This window comes from Larimichthys crocea, chromosome VI (genome assembly GCF_000972845.2).
Source record: "Larimichthys crocea isolate SSNF chromosome VI, L_crocea_2.0, whole genome shotgun sequence".
In the NCBI taxonomy this organism is placed as follows: Eukaryota; Metazoa; Chordata; class Actinopteri; family Sciaenidae; genus Larimichthys; species Larimichthys crocea.
The window spans coordinates 4,597,940-4,605,236 of record NC_040016.1 but is presented as its reverse complement, the minus strand read 5'-3'; the positions used below and the strand labels follow the sequence as shown (position 1 = coordinate 4,605,236).

Sequence of the window (7,297 nt, the reverse complement as noted above, 5' to 3'; positions counted from 1 at the left end):
CAGGCATTTGCAAAGGTCAGCGCAGTGCAGAGAAAGAACAACACCAGTCTTAACGACAGCATCTACACAGATTACACAGAGAAACAAGCCTCCCCTCTGTCCTTGGAGCCTGTTCAAGGAACAGTGAGTGGGTTCGTTACTTTCTACTCAGTCAGTCTAAGAAGACAATGCCTCCTTTTTGTTTCTGAGGACAAAAGCGAGGTCTTACTCTGTCCCCTTATACAACCTTCCCATGTCACATTTAGACTGTATGCATCATGGTGGGTACCCTCTTCTTTATATTTCTTATTTATGAGTAATTCCTTATCAACCTTGTGTATATGGACTACTGTAACAAGTGAATTTTCCAACGTCTGATCATTAAAGTCTATCTTATCTTATCTAAATGTGTAAAATTTATTAGAATGTGTCAATTTTGTGTTTGTTGCTTCTTCTGCTGTCCCCAAGTAATAAAAAAGAATTAGCACAGCTTTAATTTGTGGGAAGTTGGAGTATCATCCATCACTGAGTCACAGTTACTGCAACTGAAGTGTCTCACAAAATTGTTTATTTCTCAAGTCAAGTCAGCTTTATTCATGTAGCCCACAATCACAAGTCACAATTTGCATCAAGTAGTTTACAATCTGTACAAATAATGAAGAATTCAACCAAAACAACTTCCACTTTCTTCCAAAACAAAAACAATAGAAAGAGAAATACATTTTTTGTCAGTTTTTTGTTTTTTGTTTCCAGTGTGTTTATTTCTTTGTTAAATTCTTGTTGGCACCCTAGACATGGGATTGGACCATTGGGACTGAGAATGAGGGAGAGTTAGGGAAAAACCATCACATTTTAGCTTAGATTTAAAGGTCCAGTGTGTACAATTTTATTGACTCTAGCTGAGTAATTGGTGATTGCAAACACCCTCGCCTCACTCTAGTGAAGGAGAAAGTGCAGTGGCATGTGAAACACATAAAACATGTGCAACATCTGAAACACGTTTCACGTGAAACACATGAAACGTGAAAGACAAGAAGAACAAGAACCAGAATTACACAAAAAGCCCTTCCACCGCCACGATACCACGGCGTCAGGAGAAACCTCATTCCAGTGTGATGAAGGTTTATCGTGGCAGACTCTGTGGAAGAAGTATCTATAAGTCTCTATAATGGTTAAATGATTATACACTAATGAAAGCATAGTTATGTGTATTATACTTCCATTATTGCCATATTCTGGAAATTTGGCCTGGCAGTGTGACATCACCACTTAGGGCTCAACCTGTTATACAAGTTGCACAGAAACGGGGGGGAAAGTTTGCTGGATTGAAGTCACTGCTGCTGCAGTTATGCAAGCCTTCAGCCAATGCCAAGTTGACCGGGACGTCTGTGAGAGCTGCTTGGAAGTGGAATTAAACTGAATAGAGTTTTGATTAATTAGCAAAAACATCCTCTCCCCACAACCATCCAGACGGCCGGACGGATGGATGGTTGGTTCTCCACCTGCGGATTTCATTCAGCCGTCTAATTAAATTGGTTCAGAGCTTGACTGGCATCTTCAGGCATTCTTTGTAGCTTTCCAATAGCAGTGGGAACAAAACCACCAGGAAACCGAGCTGCAGCAGGGGAAACACACAATCAAAGAAAGAGAGAGAGAGAGAGAGAGAGAGCACAGGATATTCCACAGCAACAAATTACACAGCAACAAATGAGAAAGCAGAACATCCATTAGAAAAAGGTACATAATTAGTTTGTAATCTGTTTGACAGGGGTGAGCTGAAGTGCACAAGAGATGCATCATCCCCCTCAAACACACCAAATCTTGAATTAAAATCAACATCTAACAAAATTGAAATTGAGGAGTATGATTGACAGAAACATCTTCTGTCTCAGACTTGTGATGGATCAGGTGGGTTAGGATTTGGGTTTTTGCACCTTTTACTTTCAAAATAATACAGAAAAGAAATGAGCCTACTGTTGATTGTGAGATGACAATGCTAGTGTGATTAGTCCTGGTGTATGATACTGTATATGGCGTTCTAGCATATACAGTGTGTTATTTGCATGTTTGTTTCTGTTTATCCTGTTCCTCTCTCGCCTCTTTCTTGTGCTGATGTAACACTTAATTTCTGTCCTGGAGATCCAGAACAAAGTTAACTAATGGTCCCATTTTGCAAGAGGTTCTATTATAACATCAGGCCAGAACTACGTGGCCCAATTAGTCCCATTACAGTTTCTCTGTTCCCTGTATGTTCTTATTTCTCTTCCTATCATTGTTGGCTTTGGCTTTGTGAGTTTGCAGACATTGGGCACACACACGCACAGTTTCTTCACAACCCTGCAGCACATCAGAACATTTTGCACCTTCTCTATTCCCTCCTGGCAATCTCCTCCGTGTTGTTGGTTCCCTGAACCACTTTCTGTCCATTCATTATCAATGCACTGCTGACTAGCACATCACCACAGAGAGCCGTTTGGCCATTCATTCTGGTTTCAATGGGAATGACGCAAATTCCTGACCTGTTTGTGCCCCGTGGCCTGGTCCTGCTCTCTTGGACTCGAGCTCTCTTGCCTCTACACGCCTCGACTGGCACTCGAACACATTAGAGCAGCTGAGTAATGGCTAGAACCTCCAATTCTACCTGCTGTAGTCCTGCTGGGGCTCTCTTGGCACAATCTGATCTTGATGTGATCTTAAATGTATAACAAGAGTGTTGTTTTGTTACATAATTGCTTATTTTGTAACACAATCCTATAGACCCAAACTATACACATCATTACATATCTCGGTTTCTTCCTGATATAGGTGCAATTTAACACATTTTTGATAAATGCATATTGGTGTATAAAAATATTTACATGTTTTTCTCTCCATATGCAAATACACTATATGCATAAACACACCTCTGTCCCATAAACTTAAGCCATTATAAGCCAATGTTTTTTTCTACCCAAACAAAATTGTCAGTGAGTTACAACAGATGGGTAAACAAACAAATCTTGTGCAACGTAAATATTATTATAACATTATTATTACTGTAACTTGTGTGTAACTTGTATAATGTGTCACTTTTTGTGACTTTGTCCAAGTGCAGTAATAAAATCGGGCTTCTAAATGTGCCAACTAAAGACATGTTGGATTAACTACTACTTATGTAAATATGCTTGAAATAGAATAATTATATATATATATATTATATATTATTATATATATATTATATATATATATATATATATATATATATTATATATATAATATATATATATATATGCCAGTAATCATTGCACAAAACAGAGCAGAGATGAAGAGATAGTAACAAAGCCACTGAAACCTCATACAGTCGATGTGGTGTGAGTGTTTGGGCTTGCACAATGCATTAATCCATCTGTATTTCACATATTAGTATGTGTGGTAGTGTTGCAGTAGTGTTCACAGTTTCCATTATGAGGTTGAAACTCTAAATGAGCCCTGCCATCTACTGGCTGTTAAATGCACTACTGCTGTGTGTTGGCGTCCCCTGAATAATACTCAGGAACTCAGTGATAAATCAATAATCAATTACAACTTCTAAAGTTTCAAAGCTTTAAAAGTATTTAGTATTTAGTATTGTGTTTTATTCGGTTCAAATAATTCACAATCCTAAACAGTGGAATGAATGCTGCAGACCTTTCAGGATATAATTTATAGGACCACCATTAAACAGGGGCATTACATGGGTAGACGTTATTTCATCATCTAAGTTTCATTCAGAAACTGAGCAGTTTCAGTGGATGTTCTCCTCAAAAGTTAACCCTTTACTGCCGAAACCCGGGATCGAACCAGGGACCTTTAGATCTTCAGTCTAACGCTCTCCCAACTGAGCTATTTCGGCGCATGGATAAACCTATCTGTTGATCTACGTGTCCACTAGAGGTCAGCCTTCTATAGTGTGTTATATTTAAAAGGAAATGTTTGAATTATCTCTGTTGTTTGTGTTTAATAAAAACAGAAAGAGCAAACATCTCCTAATATATGTGGTGTGATACCCTGATAATCGTGACACATTAAGTTAACATTTACTCATTAACTGTTTTATTGATTTAATTATTTTAAAGGCATTCAAATCAAGACAAGCAAACTGTCCTGTTTATAAAGCAGGTTAAAAACATGTTGGTTTGAAGGTGATGTGACACAAAAGCTTAAAGAAAAACAGTCATCATTCAGTACTCACCATGTTTGTTGCTGAGATACTGGGACACAGCTTCATAATGGAGTTTAACGGGGCAGGAAACAACAGCAGTGGTTTTATATGTACATGTAATAATAATAATAAATGTAGTTTGTAAGAAGTGAAAGGAAAACCTCATAAGTTATGACCCAAGTCATCTATTGTAAACATCTATTCAATGTATTAGGCTTACCTCAGCACTGACCTTTACTTGTGCAAGTTAGGATGTCCAAAACATAAAGTTAAAAACTCGAAGTATATGGATGCTGCCATACATTTTACCAGATGGCAACGGAGCAGGAGTCCATGATGGAGGAGGTCAGATGATGCAGCATGTGTGGCAGATGCTGAATTAAGGGCAGATAATTATATTTGTAGACATTTTGACAAACCACTGAAAGGACTAGCAGTCTGGGCTGGAGTAATTCCAAGAGTGATATCGCTCATCATAACAACTGTTTGGTGTCTAGATTCACTCCAAAGATATTGTTTAGAAGAGCACAGAGAGGTCAGAGCCTGCTCAGTGTCCCCTCGGCTAATGTATCTTCATAGGAGCCTCTGAAGTACAGTGCTATACATCATCATCATGCTGTTTGCCTCACGGTGGGGGTTTCCCGCTTGTTTTTCTGTACTACATGTACCCTTTTACCATTCAGCTTTAAAAATGCTTTCCTCTTATATAATCATCAGACTACTATACACAAGTAAGCCATGCAAAGAATGCAAAAGAGTATTTGTTCCTGCACAGGGACATATTCACATCTTTATCTGAAGTCTTTTATTGCTTATGTACACATTTGTCTATTTTATTTCAAATTTTGTGCCAATCAATTACAACTTCTAAAGTTTCAAAGCTTTAAAAGTATTTTGTTGTGTTTTAATCGGTTCATATACTTCACAATCCTAAACATTGGAATGAATGCTGCAAATCTTTCAGGATATAATTTATAGGACCACCATTAACCAGGGGCATTACTTTTTATTTATTTATTTATTTTTATGCACTATTCACCAAAGAGAATCCTTATATGTGAAAACCTACTTGGCAATAAACCTGACTCTGATTCTGATTAATAGATTTGTACTTCATCTCTGATAGCAATGGTAGCTTTTATCCAAATGTCATATCAGTAAATTCAATGTCTGCAGGCAAATGTCCTTACATTAACAACAAGCATAATCTCCATGTGGTTCTTCATCTTCATGTGTTTTGTGTTCGCAGGGCTTCAGAATTTTCAGCTTTGAACATCATGTGATTTATGTTTTACCATTGACTGTTGCGGAGTTGTGACTGTTTGCTTGAGTGAGTGTAAGCTTTAAAGCGTTTTTTGCTTAGTGCACCATTTCTTTAAACTCTTGTAAAACTAGTTCCTTTCAGCAAAAACCTCACATGAACTCCTCCTACATCTTGTGCTTATCTCGTAATGCCTGCGACAGGATGCAGTCAGTAAGACTGACTGCACGTGGGTCCTCACAACTTTCGACTTAGCTGTTCTCTCATCACCGACTCCCACCTTCTCCTCTTGATTGTCAGATACTGTATGGCTGGAAGATTTGGCTTTTTTTGGTTGACATAACGAAGCATTTGAACCTCTAAGGACATAACTGCTGGTGTTTATCCTCCTGGCTTGTAAGAGTCCAAAGTCAATGAGCAGTGAATGCTGCTGAGACACAACAAAGTTTTCTGGATATATTCCCAGTAAATATTTTGGCTTGCAATGGAACTTCCCTTCCAGCTATGAGCTCGATACAATGTAATACACTTTTCCAGAATTGGTGTATCTTTAAGCATTCCCATAAACAATGAATTAGTGTACCTTTTTCTTCTCTACATTTCACACAAATATCAGGTACATTAGGGTACTGTATATATGATTCAATCTGCAAGGTGTAAGATAAGTGCGCATTAACCACGTATATTGTAGAAGCTTGTATTTGGTATTTACCGACTGGATCTGAGTCTTAAAACAAGCAAGTCTTTGCACTGATTGTAGAACCATGGTAAGATGAAAAACATGACAATGTAATATTTTCAAAAGGGGACCTCCCGCTCTGCCGAAACCCGGGATCGAACCAGGGACCTTTAGATCTTCAGTCTAACGCTCTCCCAACTGAGCTATTTCGGCGTGGACTTCCAAGGGATGTAATGACGACTAATAACAACAGATGTCCCCCTTGAGTTAGATTACATATCGATAAATGGATGTCTCTGGATGTTTTTTATGAACTGTGCTTCAGCTTTAAATGTTGTAACAATTACAGGCTATTAAAATACGAAAGTAATTGAAAGTAGTATCAGATTAGATTGTTTTCGTTAGATTTAAGTGTTGCAGGATGACTTTGTCCTGCAGGCTTCATCCCACATAGATGACCTTTTCCCCATACTGCAGAGGTCTGAAGCGCCACCCTCCCACGCAATACAAAGCCCACGCAAGTTTTCAAACATGCTGGCAGCTTTTCAACCCATGCGTACAGTAAAGCTCACAGGTTCATGATATGAACACTGCCAGCAGTGCCAGGTACTGTGGGTGCTCAGTGCCTACAGAGGACACCCATGCTGGACGTGATACCCACAGATACAGTAAAAGATGTTTTTCAGCAGCAAGCAGTTTGATTTCACCATGCCAAATTAACACAAACAAATTGCACCACCTACTCAATATATTATTGGCTGCTTTCTGATAGTTATAAGTGCAGAAACAGTATATCATACACAACACAGCACAAGACAATGAAGGATCATATTTTTGTGTGTGGTTGCGTCCAGGAAGACTTTGTGTTCTTTATCCTATAGCAGGACATGACTGTGTGTCTCCTCGAGGTACAATCATCATGTGAGCTATATGGACAGTGCTGTACATTGTCCTCATGCTGTTCCCCTCACAGAGGGTTAACTCATGTCAAATTATGAATCAGAAAAATGATAGTTATGAAAACCCCCAGGCCAGGGCTTTTAAGCCAGATAAAGGGAAGCCCTGGCCCCGGGTCTATTGCTGGGAAGTATTTTTTTATATTTCAGTATCTCTCTGGCTTTCAACAAACTCACCTTACAGATATCTTACACATCTTACATATATTCATACAGACAAAGGTGACAAATCCACACCTCAT

General features: G+C 38.6%; 2 non-coding genes across 2 annotated transcripts; both read right to left on the bottom strand.

Annotated features, from left to right (window-relative positions):
- Positions 1-3,777: 3,777 nt before the first annotated feature.
- Positions 3,778-3,850, bottom strand: trnaf-gaa (transfer RNA phenylalanine (anticodon GAA)). The gene has a single exon. It is a non-coding gene; the product is annotated as a tRNA-Phe (tRNA).
- A 2,389-nt stretch (positions 3,851-6,239) lies between these two features.
- trnaf-gaa (transfer RNA phenylalanine (anticodon GAA)) lies at positions 6,240-6,312 on the bottom strand. Its single transcript has one exon. It is a non-coding gene; the product is annotated as a tRNA-Phe (tRNA).
- Positions 6,313-7,297: the final 985 nt, after the last annotated feature.